A 17,150-nucleotide genomic window follows, 5' to 3' on the forward strand; every position below is an offset into this window, starting at 1 on the left:
AAGAAAGGCAGTGAAGTGAGAACCTGTGAAGACTAGAGTCCCCCTGAAACTCAGGATCACCCAAAGCTTTACCAGAGTGTTTTGCTTCTCTCCCCAACAGTTACAGGATGAGCATCACAAGGCTATAGCACAAATAATCAGGTTCCATTCCATTTTACATCTCTCTCTAACAAAGCTGAGTTTAAAAGCCAAAATTTGAGCACAGCCCTTACAAAGCTGTCGAATAGTGCCACTACATATGTTTCCCACTCACATGTTGAAAACTGTACCTTCAAACATAGGCTTGTTTCTGATAGCTGGCATTTTTTCAACTACAAGGGGAAAAAAGCAAAATAGAACTTTTCTGAATTGTTCTGATTGCACCCATCCGTGGGTGAAAAGACAGCATTACATCAGCTCTGTACCTTCAACATAAACAGAGAAGGTTTAGCAAGACAAGCTCACTGGCATACCACAATAGAGATCTTTATTTTAGACCTGGGACAGTTCAAACCAGTTTGACACCAGTATTGAGCACCACAAAGTATGTGGTTTGGAACAAATTTTCCTTCACATAGTGTGAAGTGGATTGTCAGGCTTGATGCCAGATGCTTGGTTACTTCAAGTGTGCCCTCACTGCCTTTCTTGCAAGGCGCAGGATACAGAGGAGAGTTTCCATCTGCAGGGACAGTGCTTTCATATCAGACCACTGCGCCATGCCCTCAAAAGTCCAGGGATGGGGTCCCAGCCGAACTAATTCTTCCTCCAAAGGAGCCTAAGATGAGAAGGGGGGAAATGGATTAGAAAGGGGGAACCAGCTGGAGAATGCTACCCTCCCTGGAAGTAGGCCTGCTCTTAAAACACAATGTCAAGGCACTGCAATACGCATGTGAAATGACGAAGACAGATGCTATTTCTTCCTGAGGTCCACACTGAGTGGAGAAAGTCAAAGGGTTGTTGACTGTCTTGCATGTGGAGCCATTCTTTCAGACTGAAATAAATTGATTTTAAAAAGCAGGGACTGGCTAATGGGAAACCAGGTATGTCTGCTATATTTATATGCATCAAACCGAAATTTAAACAACTCGAGGGAATATGGGCTGTATAAACATTTTATATATAGTAACCTTTTTGTTATTATTAGTTTTGGAAATACTTGGAGCTACTTCCTTGCCACTGCTCCATACAGCTGACTAGACAGCATTCAGTCCATACTACAGTCAAGCAGGAACTGTTTGCTCAACAACTCCAGGTTCCATTTTCAACTGGAGTACTAAGGTACACCCAGAGCTGGTCGCATAAATCCAGATAGCCTGATGTATGTAGACCCTTTCACCAAGAAGGCAGATGAAATACAAAAACTAACTGCATGAGTGTAGAGTTTTGGGCTGGAAGGTCTTCTGAACAGGTTGGCTTGGTTTTTTAGATTCTTCATCCCTCTGTGTGAGTGTTCATGAGGATCCTTTGAAGCTGAGACTGGGCTCATCTCTTCACCTCCCCTCCATAATCAAAACATTACAAATATTTGCCAAGTACAAAAGATATGAGAAGTGCTGGGCATTGATCATTATTATATCCCTTCACTGACAGAAAATGGGCCCAGGATAGGAGAGGTGAAATTAATCTTTCTAGAAAAAAAATTGATAAAGAATTGTTCTGGAATAACATACATTTCTTTCATCACCTGGACCTCTCATTCAAAACAGGGGTCTGTCTGCCTGAGTGGGATATTTTTCAGAGAAATCTAATAGATATTTGTTTCAGAGTCCACACTAAAGCTACAGATCAAGTGTAAGGTGCAAATCTCAGAGGTGAGATTTGTTTCTCACTCTCTCTCACACATATGCATCCACACACACATGCAAACATGCACTCCTTTCTCTTCTTAAAATAATAAAACATTCTTTCCCCGGTTCTCTCACATTTTATGCAGATCCATACTCAGTTGTGTACCAAAATTTTTAACTCAGTTTGCTGAAATTACCTAGATTGTCGAGGAAATTAAACTAAACAAGGACCTGTGTGAAATGTTGAACTTTAAATACCATCCACTACCATGAGAAGAAGAAAATTAGTCAATGAATGCTCAGGTTTCTGCTACTTTTAGGTTATCACAATTAAAATAATAATTTCATTAGTTTCTTTGTCTTTTTTTTTATTCTGATGAGAATTTCCTTCTGCTTATATTCAAATGAGTATTTGAAAATAGTGCCCTTTCCCTTTTGATTTTGTACTGAAGGACAGGGTTACGGTGTCTCCCCTACGTGTTAATGCTGAATAGGGATGTGTTTAATTTTATGAACGGTGTGTGTGTTTCTATGAATACCAGGCAAGACTACTATATCTTTCTCAGTAGCCCAGAAGAAGCATGTTTTACCTGAAGAACTGGGCTTGGGCTGGATGCTGCTGTTGTTCTGGGTTTGGTTTTTAATTGCCCTGCCTATTCTCTCAAGTCAATATTAATGCCATACAGCACGGCTGAGGCCAGGGCTGAGTGAGCCCCCTTATTAACAATAGCATAAACAAAGGAAGGGGACTAGTTACCTTGACATTCGATGCCCGCTTTGTTCCCAAGCTTCCAACTGCATCCTGAAGCCCATACAGGGAAGTATTGCCTACGGGAATGAATAATCCGCTCCAGCTATTGTCCCAATCTCCTGCAAAACAAAACAACACAACCAAAACAAAGATGACAACACACCCCCGCTCCTCAAGGAGACTGCGAATGGTTTCATCCCTTCCTGCCTTTCCCCGCGCTTTCCCTGGCCACTCGTATTACTGACCTGCTCCCTTCAAGCGCTGCCCACTGTAGCCTGCGGGAACATCCTAATTTGCACAAGCATCCAGCCTCTTATTCCCCAGTTTTCTCGGGGCGTGGGGTTGGAGACACCCCGTCCTGTGCCTGCGCAGCCCGGCCGGATCCCTGCGGTGACCGGGCCGCGCTGGGGGGGCTCGGAGTTAGACGGGGCGGCCCGGCAGGGTGGGCTGCCCTCCGACCGCCCCGGTCGTGCCCGCCCCCGGCCCGTCAGGGATTCTCCATCTTCAGCGGAGTGGCCTGGCCAAGGGGCAGCGCGACGTCTCTACGCACCGCTGTGGGGATGCGAAGGGCGAACGTGACCCTCTGTGTGTCTGTGTGTATCCCCATCGCCCTTCCAGCTTCTCCCTCCCGGGCCGGCTTTCCGCCCCACCGGCCTTGCCCTCCCTATCCGGGAGCTCCCGCTCCTTAGCCCCCTGTGTTTGGCAGAAAAGCCCTGAGGGGCCTCCCCTGCTCACGCCCAGTCGAAGGAGCTTGCACGGAGCGGGAACAACTCTTTCCTCTGACAAATCATGAAGTTCCCCGAATTCAGTTTTTCTTCTCCTCTCCTACAGTCCCATGGCGGCCGTCGGAGAAGAGGGACTGGCAGAAGTCCCCCTAAGCTTGTGGACAGCTGGTTTGACCCCCTCCTTCCCCTCAAGAGGGAGAGAGGGACCAGACCACGATAGCGCTGCCGTGGGGCTCGTCCCCGAGCCGGCCCCGCTTCGGAGGCAGGTTTTGCTCCAGTTCAAACTCCAGGAACCCTGCGCCTTCACCGGGTTCTCCGGGAGAAGATGAAGGAGACTTGGTACCGTAACCCGAGGTAGAGGGAGGCCTGAGGAGACATTTACATCGACCCTCATGCAACCAAATCCATCCTTACAACGTGCCTCTGTGTGGGGAGAGGCATACAGCGGGTAGAGAAGGAGGTAGTTTGAACCTAAAGCCCTTGCTTCAAAAGTTAATAGCTCCCTCGTCAAACGCCGCCAAAGGCTACTGGGCCGAGTAGAGATGGGGGGGGGGGGGGGGGGGGAAGGATAAGAACATCAACATTACTGCAAATTTCAAAGCACTGAAAATAGTTCTGAGAAATCCCTAGGATCCGCCACCGGTCCTTTTTGTTTTCCCCGGGACACAGGCATTAGGGAAAGCTTTTCTCGGATGTGCTTGTGAGCAAGGCCAGTGGGAGCTGCGGCTGCCTTTGGGGGCGAGCCGGGTGGCGGGGAGGGGGGCTGCGGGCTGGCGCCGCCCCCGCCTCCCCCCATCCCCCGCACCTGCAGCCTCTGGCTGCGATGGGGACCCTGCTGCTGCCGGCTCTGTGACCATCCCCCCGGGCCGTGTCGGGAGCAAACCCACTCCCAAATCCTCCCCCTACCCCGGCCCCCGGGCCGTGTTCCCACCGGGAGCCGCGGCGGCCGGGCAGGGGCCGGCCCCGGCAGCCCTTTATGCGCAGCGGTCAGCAGCCGGGTTGTGGGTTTGCAGCTGCATGCAAATAAATCCCCGGCAATAATCTAATGCGGGTGCTGCCCCGACGACAAAGTGCCGACACAAACGCAAGTGCTTTTGTTTGGTTTTGACGACCTCCGTCCCGCATCCAAGGAAAATAAATAAAACTAGGCAAGGAGAGGGAGAAAGTTGGTTAATGTGGGTGTTTCATCCAGTGAAGTCGGCTTTTGTGATCTACGAGAACCTAAGATTTGTGTTCTGCACCTCTGTGAGGCCTGCACCACCACCCATCCCATCTGGAGAAAACGATTCCACCCGCGATGAGCAGGAACGAGGTGTCCTGCCTACCCGACCGACCTCAGCTGTTACGTTCATACGTGAAAAACGCATCTCTTCCCACAAATTTCAATTAATTACAGCTGCATTCGATATAGGACGGGGGATGGGAGGGGGTGGTGGGTGGTGGATAATTCTGTACACTATCTTCTATTGCAGGTAAAAGGGGTTTGTTTGTTTTATTTTCTTCAAGAAAGGTCCGTTTGCACATATAGGATAGAGTGGTTTGTTTTTTTCCCTTGCTCATCTCAAGCAAAAGCTGAGTAGAGTCAATGTGATGAAGGGGAATTTAAAAAAAAAAAAAAAAAAAAAAAAAAAAAAAAAAAAAAAAAAAAAAAAAAAAAAAAAAAAAAAAGACAGAGAGAGAGAGAATAAGAGAATAAGGAGGGAGTCTTTTGAGAAAGAGCTGGAGTGAGAAAAGGAAAAAAAATCAAACCGCAAAAAAAATACCAGCAACACAATTCCAGAGAGGATGGGAGGGAATAGAGTTTCCCAACTGCCTTTCTGCGGACAGGCAAAAAAAAAAAAAAAAAAAAAAATCACGTTGAAGGCTGGGGCGGAGGAGAGTAAATCTTTAAGGACAAGCTTGATGATGCCTGCTGCCGCCCGGGACGGGCTCACTCCCCGGGGCGGCCGGATGCCAAGGGCAGGCAGGGCAAGGGTGAGGCGCCCAGCCCGGGGAGAACTGCCAGTTCTCCCTCTCTCTCACCCCTAACTTTTGTGAAGAGAGGTCGTTATCATCGTGGAAAATCCCGTTTCCCTGCCAAAAGACGGGAAGTTTGTCTCCAGCCCCTCCCCACCACCAGTTCCCACTTGGGGCTGCGGGCAGCCGGTGCGCTGCCCCCGGCCCAGCCAGGTCGACCCCAGCCGCCGCCCGGTCCGTCCAGCTGAGGCAGCGCCCTCTCCGCTTTCGCGTTCCACCCCTCGGGGAGGGGATGCTCCTCTGCAGCCGCCGTGCTGGGCACACACGGGCCGCCCTGAGACCAGCTGGCCAAACGGCGGCCCTCGGGCGTCCCCATGGCACATCGGCCCTGGGAGCTTTCCCAGGCTTTGCCCGGCTGTCTGAACGCCTCTCCCTGGCCTTGCTCGTCCGCAGCTTTCCCTCCTGAGTCCGCTCGGCACCGCTAGCACCCAGGTCCCTCCGGCGGGGCGGCCAGGGAGCGGCACAGCAGAGAATAGCCCTCTCCTTGGCGTCTGGGCTGCCTGTCTGCGCCACCCGGCTTGTCCTGCCCTCGGCCCTGCGGCCGCCCCTCTGGCCTCCCTGGCATTCACAGAACCCGGCCCAGCTGTCGCTTGTCCCCTCGGGGAGCTATTTTCTTCTCTTCCCCCGCTTCCCTCTCCCCAGATGCTCCTGGACGCGGGATGCAGTCGCCTCCCCGCGAGAGGATTCTGTGCACCCCTTCGGCCTCGCTGCCCACCGCTGCCGCTGCCTCCTTTTCTCCACCGCCAACACAAAAGCCGTGGCCAAAGCGGCCAAGCAGAGACGGCACAGCAAAGCCCACGCCCGCTGCCCTCCCCGTAATGCGAACTCCTGAGGGAAATCTCTCTGCGGGGCTCGCTCCTAAATCCTAGACTCTCTTAATCTTTGAAGCTTTTGGTAGGAGAAAGAGGAGTTTGTTACCTAAGTTGCCCCTCGCACCTTTGTGTGACCTGACGCGGGCACTGGGACAACATTACTTTGGTTTCTGCAATCCAAGAGGAGATGTCTGAGCAAGGGGGCCGTGGGCCGAGAAGAGTGTCCGGATCACCCCCTTCCCTATACCCCATGCACAGCCTTCTCGCCTTCGTCTTTCAAACTGCGTTTGAAACAGCAGCTGAAACACAATTAATTGTAACTGATTAACATGGATCAGTTTCGCCTCCAAAGCACTTTAAGTCAATTCAGCAGCCATATAACAATAATTAATTCATTAATAAGTACTATTGGTGCTTCTCCACTAACGCCAAGAAAAGTTTCCCTGAGAAGTACAGGTGGCAGGGAGTGTTAAAATGAAAACATTTGCATGCAACTTTTAACCAGAAGGGAAAGCACTTTGGTTATATTTGGAGACATGTGTCTCACACATTTCCCCCTTTTTTTTGTAAACTATGTAAGAATAAACATTACAGCTCTGGGCTTTTAATTTCTCCAGATGGAATCATAAAGTACCTAGTAGATTTCTTTTAATATATATATATATATGCACTACAATTGAGGACACATGTCTGCTTTTCCCGATGAGGACCAAGAAGCAACTTAATTTGAAGGCATAACTACTGAACCACATTTTGAATAACACACTAGAACAAGTTCACTTTAAAAGGCAGGAAACCACTAAAAGCAGAGCACTGAAAGTTGCTCCTTCCCATTTGAGCTGCAGTGGAAGCTCAGCAGCCTGACCTTCACATACACTTTGTCGTTTCGCACACACGTACAGAAGTACACACGAGCGGAGGTGGCAGGGTGCCTATCTGTGGAGGGGGCTTTTCCAAGGCATTCACATCCCCAGAAGGCTCCCCTTGTTATCTGTGGACTGAAGACACTGCCCGGGATCCCACCCCCGGCGCGACGGAGGAGTCCTCTGATCCGCGGGTGACGTGAGAGGTCTCCCGCTGCCCCCCCGGCTGAAGCAAGGGGTTCACTTACCCTCCCGGCGCTCCTCTCCGCTCCTCACACGCACGCTTGCGCACCCAGCAAAGCGCTCTCGTGCAGGGCAAAAAGAGGGAGGAAGTCTGGAAACCTCACTGATCTTAGGGATCCAGGCGTGCTGAGGGGGGCAGAAGCCCCTGGGCTGGGCGAATAATAATAATAATAAAAAAATTGTTTTGAATAGTTTTTGAAAATCCCAGGGCAAGGTTTTGTTGGGGGTTTGTTTGTTTGTTTGTTTTGGTCTGGTTTGGTGTTTTTTTGTTGTTGTTTTGGGTTTTTTTGTTGTTTTGGTTTTTTTGTTTTTTTGGTTGTTGTTTGTTTTTTTTTTTTTTTTTTTTTTTTTTGCCGGGGGGAGTGAGGCACTCTCGGGGAGGGGGATGTTGATGGTGAAAATTACCAAAATACCCTACTTATCTCCCTAAATAGGTTCAGTGTCCCCCTTCCGTCCCCCCACCTCCCCCGTTTTCTGACTTACATGTGTTTAGAGCAATAGTAAGGAGCTCCTAACTGAACCCCTGGCAGAAGGTGCCTTTTAAAGTGGGGATGATTTACTCCTCCAGAGCTCGGGTCCCGCGTGTGAGCCTCCAGCCCCGTGTCAGCTGGGCGCTGCAGACAAACAGCCTTAAATATGCATAAGGAGCAGTTCGCTTTCTTAAAGGAGAACTTACCCCGGCGGAAAGTTCACAGCCCGATGGCAGGCATGGGAGGGGGGGTGCGGCAGTGGCCTTTGCGCCCGGACAGCTCTAACCCCTTCTTTAAGGTGATCGCCCGCACGCTCAGCGGCCCGCCTGGGAACACGCAGCCGCCTTCCCTCTGGGGGCCGGGCAGAGAAGAGTTGAATACTCGGTCATGGACTCAGTGAGTTGAAGACCAGCAGTTTCACACACCCACCTGTCCCTCCTGTCCTCGGCCGGGATGGGTTAGGGGCAGAGCTACGCACCTAGGGCAGCCTCTGTCCGGCGGACCCTCGCGGCAGCCGCTGACCAGCTGCCCGAAAACATGGGGGTTCTACACCGAGGGGAGAAAACGTGGGATTCCAAACAAGAAAAAAAATAAATTTAAAGCTTCAAGGGAGAAGGAGTGGGACTGATTAAATACCCAGCCGTCAGAGCACAAGCAGGCTGTGAACATTGCATAGCAGCTTTTTGGAAAGGAGAAGTAATGCAGGGGAGGGACGAGAGACTGCCTGTGGGTTTCGCCCAACTCCCCGGTTGTGAACCGGCCGGCGCCTGCTCCCCGTTCCTAACAGGATGTTCACCGGTAGGAAGGACGGCTCCGCCGAGCCCCTGCTCGCCCACTTGCCCCCAACTTTGCCCTTGTGGCTCCCGAGGGCCAAGCCCCGGCAGCCGCAGCGGGGCTGGGGCAACCCTGGGCGCTGGCTTCGGTAGAGGGGAATCTCGACACTGAGAGCCGCTTGCCCCAGGCCCACCGCGGGGCCGACTCCCCGAGTTTCGGACAACAAGAGGGTCATTTCTTTTACTGTTATTAGTCCTTTTCCCCCCTCTCGCTCTGTACACGTGGTTGTAAAGTCTGTAGCGCCATCTAACGGGAGGCGGAGGCCGGGCTCCGCGCACCCAGGGCGGGGGGAGCGGGGCCGGGGTGGGCAGCGCCATGGGGAGCCAGAAGGTGCCCCCGCAGGAGAAAGGGCTCGTGTCCTGTGCATAAAACCTGCCCGAAAGGTGCTTTTTAACCTGGCCGGGGGTTATCCTTCAGGAGCTTCCCCCCTCCCTTCCGCGGTTTTATTACGTCGTTGAGGCTGTGAAGAACTGGAGGAGCTACCTCTATGTTTAGGAGGGGAGTCTAGGGAGGAGGAATGAATAAATTCCAGCAGAGTCTGACAGAGTTGAGGGTGGAAGGAGAGGACCTCTTAACCCAGCATATTTGACTTCTTTCCCTTTTCAGGGAGGTCAGGGAAGGCCCCAGCCAGCTGCTGAGTCTTACAAGTGAACAGGGCCCCCATTCTGCTGATTTAGTATCTTTAGTATCTTTAGTATCCTAGGAAGCTTCTTCTTTCCAAAATTTTTGAGCATATGCTAATTTTTATGGTTAAATTATGATGCTGCACTTTTGACAGGACACTTCAGCCATGCCTCTGTCCACATCCAGATGGGAGGCCTCTGACTTGGTCACCCCAGTTCTGTTAAGTCATTGCCTCAGTTGCCCAGATTAGGGGACTGTGCACCCCAGGCCTGTGATAGGAACGTCAAAAAGAAAAAGACTCTCCACAATGTTTGAGCTCATTGAAGGTCACATCCAGTCTCTACAGGTGCCTGCCTCACTTCAGCTCTTGTCACCTCTAAGGCTTCAAGTTAGAATTAGAGAATGCAGGTATTTCTGCTGAACAGGATGTAAGTTTTTCCTTAGGTTTGAAGCTTTCCTTATTTCTGCTTCTGCATTTCTGTTACAGGTACAGAATGTGAGCTAAGTCTTGAAATACACATACCAATTTTACTGTGTTTACTTAGGTCTTCTGTGCATGCATGTTGGCAGGGAGTCCCAAAGACGCACAGAAATCTTTCTGTCCATACCTCAAGTCATAAAATGGTACTGTAGCCTTTGGCTAGCAGCAACTGTGTTTGCATGAGCCACTCAAACTGTATTTATTTTTCAGCCCAGCTTGTCCAATGCCTTTGAATGTCACTTCTGGCAAATCCTACCTGACTTAGATGGCCAGGCTAAACTTGCCCAAGTTATTTGGGCAGATTAGGCACCTGAGCATCACTGACATTGATTGACTCTGAATTGCCACTACTAAGGCCCAGGCCAAAAAGAGAGGGTTTAGGCTACCAAGTCCTGCATGGGATTTTGACTTCCTCCAGACACCAATGGGGAGATAAAGGCTTAAACTAGAGTTACCAGTCTAAATTTTTTGTTGTATATGCAAGACCTCAGTCTTAAAGCCCATACTGAAATATTCAGATTCTAACTCCCTCTTTATTTTGGCATTAACATCTGAAACACCTTTGACGGCTCCTGCATAATTTGGAAATTGGATTCTTTCACTTATGTTGCCTATGCCTTCTGAACAGAAGAACAACTAATTGTTTTGAAAACCTAGGCCTTAAAATTCAACTCTGAAATCTCCTGATAGCCAGAAACCAACATTTTAGCTGCTGTTTCCTGCTTTATCATACAGAACAAAAACTTCCTACACACCAGAAGGAATTTTAAGTGCAAGGTGACCAGGACTTTATCCTTTCTAATTGTGCTGTACCACAGGCCACTACATAAACCAGACAATTAAGCAACAGTAATAACTGCTTGATCAATACTCTGCTGCTTGGTCAAATTTTATCGGGTTTTGCATTTTCAGAGGTGAAAGTATGATTCATAATTCCTGTCCCGTATCATTTTTCTGACACCCTATGGACACCAGCAATTAAAAATAACACAAGTTTATTCCAGTATCAAAAAAAGGTTTGTAAGTAAAAACTAAAATTCACATGACAAAAATGAAATAGAATACCATCAGTGAGCTGGTTTTATCAACAAATAAAGACAATGTGAATGACAACAGACAGGAATAGATTTTCATTCTTGACTCTGGGAATGTTCTTCTTCTTTAATGATTGGGAAAAAGGGCAATTTCTATCTATGCTGAAAAGAAAATGCATTTTTGGTTTTATGGGCAATAGACAGCCTCTAGACAGGCTAGGATGTCTCAGAATAGGCATGAAAAATGAGACACGCTCCAGTTCATTAGCCACCTAGGAAGAGTTAGGCTAGCAAGGTTTATGGCTAGTTCCACTGAAGGATTTACATGTCTTAAAATTTAGTTGTCTCAGTACTTGAATTTCAAGTGCCTTTTCCTAAGACTGGCATCCTTGATGTTGTGTTTGGCATCACAAGCTCACTATACTGTGAATTGAGCAGGTGTGTACAGACAAATCTTTTGTGCCTTATCCAGAGCCATACTGTCCAGCAAAACACATGAACAGCAAAGAGGCCCAGGATGGTGGTTACATTGAGAAATAGCATTTACTGAGAAAATTAGCTGCGAAATTTTCTAAACTAAAAAATAATTTTTTTTTTCTCCACTTCTACATGAACAGTAATGGAAGAACAGCTACCCAATACCTTTCAAATGGAGGAATCCTCATGCTTTACCTCACAAGGACAGCAAATCCAGAAGAATGGCACATGGCACATTTTGCTGTCACAACTTCTAGCTTAGGAAGGGTCCCCCCTGTATTGGTGGTGGAGACCTACTTTGAGCTCTAAAGTAGCAGATATTAATCTATGTCTATTGGGATGGGACATAAAGATTGTAATTCAACCCAAAATACGACACCTATTTTTTCTTACTATATAATCTAGAGCAACTTTGTGGTATCTCTGTTGCTCAAAGGAGTTAAGCTTTGGTTTCTAAATTACTTCAGTGTTGTGAAGTTTCTCATACTTGAAAATTGAGAACAGTTCCTTGAGCTAATTTAACACAAAGTATTTCCCAGGTCAGCCCCAGGAAGGCCATGAGCAGGATTGTGAAGATGCAGAAGGTGTGGCAAGTCAGAGGTATCTTTCACTGTACAACTGATGGGGCTGAGCCCATCATAAGCTTTTGAGTTCAAATTTTCTGAAGCTGTGATGGCAGGTTTCTGTTTCTCCAAAGTCCTTTTGGTCAGTCATTGGTGACCTATGTGATGTGCCTCTGTTTTTTGGTGGCTTCATTTGTGGTTTCATTTGCTTAGTTTTGTTTTCTGTGGGGTTCATTCTGATTCAACTGGAAAAACCCTCTGTCAGAACCAAAGGTTTCCCTCATTGTTCTTCCCACTCTGGTGCAGAAAGACAAAGGGCCAGACCCCTTTGGGGTTCTTCTAGTAAGGCAAGGAGCATACATTATTTCTTTGTACAAAATTGAAGCAACTTCATCCACATGAATTTATTCAATTAAAATTGGAGTAGTTTTCAGAAGTGCTAGAGAATAAGTAGACTCAGTGGGAGCTCAGTCCCTCTGTAATTCACAATCCCTTCATGTAGATGCCAATGTTTTGACTTGGCCGACTATTTTTAATATTTGGGTTTAAAACTTTTGGCCCATGCGTTGTTTCCTCAGGGCCCTCTAATCTTTAACTTTTACCATAGAAAAATCTTAATGTTTTCAAGGTTCCACCTTGCTAGCAATATGGTTTGAATCAGATACACCGCACAAAGACTATTTTGATTTTTAAAAAGAACAACCTTATCGTTTTATTTCTGCAGGTATGAATAAAAATCTGATAGATCTTGTGTTTAGAGTTTGCCTTCTCTTGATAGCAGACAGCATGAGGACTGTGATATGGATCAGTGATACAACATGTTTTTCTTCATTAGAAACACAACCCCAACATTAAAAACAGTCTGCTGAAGACTCATATTCATTTAGTAATCATGTAATTTCACAATCAAGGGGTTACTATCCCTCCCCCCAGCCCAGCTTCCCTTTAGAACTGCCCGTTTATGGACAACATCTGATACCAATAAGTCCCTGATACCTATTTCTAAAAGCAATGCCTGCAGTTCAAATGGGGCTTTAGCAGTTGAGTTATCAGATCCAGCACTAACTGCAGATGGGATTTATCTTCACTAACTTCAGCCATATACTAGTTAATGTGTAGGCCAAGTCTCAGCTCCCTCTGCACTCAGCACAGAAAGATGGAGGGCAGTTCGTGCCAGCTAGCTTAGGCACCTACTAAAGGGAGGGATGAGTCACCTTTTGAAGTTGCCTGCACGGCTCAGTCAGTTTTAGCAGGCAGACAGGCAGCTAGCTTAGTTATAGCATATCTGACCAGATGGCTGAAGTTAGGGTAGATGGATCCTGTTCTACCTATCTGTAGGCAGGGAGGATAAGGACGTGCTGCATTCAGCACTGGCTCAGGGTTCAAGACTAGTCAAGAGGTGCTGTTGTTCCTGAGTGTTCATGTGTTCTGCCCATAACAAACAATATCTCTCAGACAGGTTCAGGAAAAATGACCCCAGCCTGTACCTCATTTGATCAATTTACTGTGATGCCAACTGAAACGCATTTTTATTTTGGCACACTTTATTTGCAGTCCAGGCTGGAGTGATTCCTGGAAGCAGGTCTTACAGTTTTTTCATGACGGGGTGAATTGAACCCTCCTTTTTGTTCAAACATTTTCTGCATAAAAATGTGGATCTAAGAGCCAAGCATTAAACAAAACAAAGACTTCCAAGACCCAAACCAAAACCAGGCAGAAATGAATATAGGAACACCTTTTCATGTGGTTGCTGTGGATTGAAATATAACCCTTTACCTATGTCTGGCACACAGAACTTGTCTAGAGTTAAATCTATACCATGATATACTCAATTTTTTCTTTCACTTTCCCGTTAGTGTAACCCTATCAAGCAGGAGGTATGAAGGCAAGGGAGATGCTGGACTGGGAAGTGGTAGAAGAAACAGACATGCATCAAAGCATTTTGTGTGTGTTACACTCCAAGGGCTCAAGCATCAGCTGGAGCCAGGTGGTGGTGGTGGGATCAGTCACATTTAGCTTTGGAGGGATCAGGCTGAGTCTGTCTGCAGCACTGGGCTGGAAACAAGCAGATTGTCAGAGTCATGGCAGAGAGCAGACAGGTGAATCTCAAGAGTAAAGCATGACACAGAGAATGGATGGCTAACAATGGCAGAGGCATAACCAAGCACCTTCAGAATAACAGAACTGGGGGAAAGAGGAGGGGAGCTGTTACTATTATTGAAAATTTCACTCCCAGGATGTCTCTGGAGAAACAGCAGAAGCACATGGACCCTGTGGGGAGAGAAGAAAATACCTACTTGCTCATCTGTAAGGACTCCATGATCCCAATGAAGCCCATGGGTAATTTCCTACAGCCTCTTGCAAGAGGAAGAGCAAGTCTTTAGCTCTGCAAGTAGATTTAACTTCAAATTGGCAAAGAGCAGCACTGCATACACATGAAATGGAAATAGAAGAATATCCTAGGCAACTTTATTTTCACTTTTGATGATGTTTGACTAGCAGGTAGGTAGTGAGTGGGGCTTTTTCTCTATGTAGGACATAGCCAGTCTGAATATTTCAGATGCCAAAGTTCAGCTGAGTAGTCAGACAAGTCTGAGAAAGATGTTTTAAATTTTCCATTAAAACCCACATTATTCCTCTTAAATGACTCAAGCTTCAAAATACAACTCCAAATTGAAATGAAAAGTTTTTTCAAGATTTGTGTCTTTCAGTTCATGCTTGGCGAACTAGCAGTAGTTTGAAACTGAAAAGCTGAGAAAAGATTTACTAAACAGTGAAGAAGATCTGCAGACTTCTTTCATTATATGAGTCTCTCTCTTTAATCTCTCCCTCAGATATTCAGCCATGGTTGAACCCACAAGATTAACTTGGACTAGCCAGATCTCTTCTTGCCACAAATACATAGATTTGCTTTCAACTGATGACTTTAACAGCTAGAAAATATTTTTCTGCTTTTGTTGATTTCTTGTGGTTGGCTTGTTCTCCTCCTCTTTTTTTTTTTTTCCCTTTTTATAATCCCAGTTTAACAAGCCAAGTTATTCAGGCTTGTTCTTGTTTCTTGCTTGTCAAGGTGGATAATAAGGAAAGGTTTGTCACTCAGAGGATGGCTGGGAGCTGAAACTGAGTCCCTAGGGGAGTGGTCACATCACCAAGCCTGACAGAGTTCAAGAACCATTTGGACAATACTCTGGGGCATATGATGTGACTCCAGAACACTTGGGATTGTTCTGTGCAGGGCCAGGAGTTGGACTTCAGTGATCCTTGTGTGTCCCTTGCAACTCAGGATATTCTGTGATAACACTATGATTTTAAGTTATGTCATTCACAGAATGTTCTGAGCTGGAAGAGACCTATAAGGATCATTGAATCCAAGTCTTAAGTGTACAGGAATCAAGCTTGTAGAGGAATCAAGCCTGCACAGGAATCAAGCCTGCAGCCTTCATGTAGCTGTGGTTCTGCACAGCTGAAATTGAGCTTTCCTGAGCGTGGGTGCTCAGAGCTGCACACAAGGTCTCCTCAGGTTTTCTGCTAAAGCATTAACAGTGTCTGATATCTGTTTCACTGGATTTTAGTTGTCTATTTGATGTCTGGATTGTACTGTAACATAAGAATTACTTTCCATACCATGGCTAGGTATTTGTGTTTACTTATAAGCTTGGGGAAATTGTACTGCTAGTAGTAATTTTGCATTTATATTTTTTTTTGTTTAATCTTTACTGGTTTTCAGAATCTTGACATGCTTTTTATTCAATTAATAGTAATTCTAAATGCTGTATCTTTAAAAATTCTGAAGTCTGTACTGGTATTGTGATTGTTTATGAAAATATGAAGCAATATTTGTCCCTACACTTAGTTTCATGTGCCTTCCTAGTTGCTTCTGTCCAGCTTTGTGATGATTTTTTTTTTCCAGTGGTATCTGTAACTATGAGCCAGATCCTTAATACACACATAGTTTTTCTGCAGAGCTCCAGCTAACAAATAACATCATCTGTGCTGCTGTGCCAAAGGCTGTAGTGAAACACAAGCGAAGAGTATTACACTGTTTCCCCTGTGCAGGATATCATCCAAAAAAGCTTAGGAAGACTTAGGTATGACCTTTCCTGTCACATTTAAGTCCATTCTTCACCTAAGACCCGATCTTTCTTTTAAAAGACATAACCTAATGTACTAGCACACCTCTTGAAATGGTTACACAACCAGGTTTTCTCTTCTGTCTGGTACACAGATTCCCAAAACTTTTAGTTGCTCAGACCTGTAAAAGCTCCAGGCTTATCTCACATTTTATTGCCCACACTCTGCAATCCATCTGAGTTTCATAATCAATTCCAAAAGTTTACCAAACTCTGCCTTTTTGAAATGCAAAATCTTATTAGCAGAGTCACTTGTTTGTTCACTTATTTAATTAGGAAGTGTTAGCTCCTGATCAACTGAACCAAGGTTCTTTTTTTTTTCTGCAGTTATCAGTTATTAGAACCAAGTCTCAATCATCATTACTTTTTAATGGTTCTGCGAGAATTTTATTAGATATTTGCAGACTATTGCATTCATAAATATTTGGAGTCTGTCATTTTTAGTGATGGTTGTTCTTGATCCATTTTTGGGGAGGTAAAAATTTCCCTGCATGATATAAACTCAATAGAACTTGTCTTTTTAATGGCATCATTGATGCCTTTACACATAACCAGAACAAAATCAGGGGGCATGCTCTCTCCAAGTACTCTCCTCTACCATCTTTCCCCAAAATTATTTAGCTGGAATAAATCCTGCTTTTTTCATGCTATTCTTTCTGCACATCCTTCTTTGCAGTGTTTCATATCATTAATGCACAGTTGTCTGCCACCACCTTCACCTTTACCTCTGCTTTTCTGAATAATGCATGTGCTTGGAAACTAGTGTTCCAGCTGTGATTGCTATTCTGTTCTGTTACGAGTTTATACCTGTCCCACCTACTGCCCTGCCAGCTTAGTTTATGCTCTTTCCTTTTTAGGTACATATATTGTTCTTAAAAATTTCTCTACCCCATAACCAGAGTTCTGTCAAGATCTGAACATGACACTCACTGTATTGCCACCCTGGAAACTGTTCTCTCCACAGTTTGCACTTTCTTTATTCTTATTTCCTGCCATTCTGATCTCTTAAATTTCTTTATCCTTTGGCATACCCTCGTGTACCTACACTTTCTCCTCTGGTGCTCTATGGGCATGTGGAGATTATTCAAGTCTTTGACTCTGTACCCTTCCTTTCTCAGTTCAAAGCTCTGCTTATCAGTTCTGCCAGACTTGCTTCCAGAAAACTGTTTCCACAGTTGCTTAGGCAGAGTCCGTCCTTCAAAAAGAGTCTTCTTTCAATAAATACATCCCAATGGTCAAACATTGCCAGTCCTTTGGCTATCTGTTGATCTTTCTTAAAGCAGTCTTATTTTTGACCATGTTTTTATTTCTTATAGTACCAGTAAATGCTAGATGCTAGAGCTCTCTTTAAACAAGCCAAA

General features: G+C 46.1%; 1 long non-coding RNA gene across 1 annotated transcript; it reads right to left on the reverse strand.

Annotated features, from left to right (window-relative positions):
• Positions 1–449: 449 nt before the first annotated feature.
• On the reverse strand, positions 450–7,769 carry LOC136357972 (uncharacterized). The gene is made up of 3 exons (XR_010742981.1): positions 7,660–7,769; positions 2,524–2,636; positions 450–754 (listed from the first exon to the last, which is right to left on the reverse strand). It is a non-coding gene; the product is annotated as an uncharacterized lncRNA (long non-coding RNA).
• Positions 7,770–17,150: the final 9,381 nt, after the last annotated feature.

The sequence above is a fragment of the Sylvia atricapilla genome, chromosome 2 (genome assembly GCF_009819655.1).
Source record: "Sylvia atricapilla isolate bSylAtr1 chromosome 2, bSylAtr1.pri, whole genome shotgun sequence".
In the NCBI taxonomy this organism is placed as follows: domain Eukaryota; kingdom Metazoa; phylum Chordata; class Aves; order Passeriformes; family Sylviidae; genus Sylvia; species Sylvia atricapilla.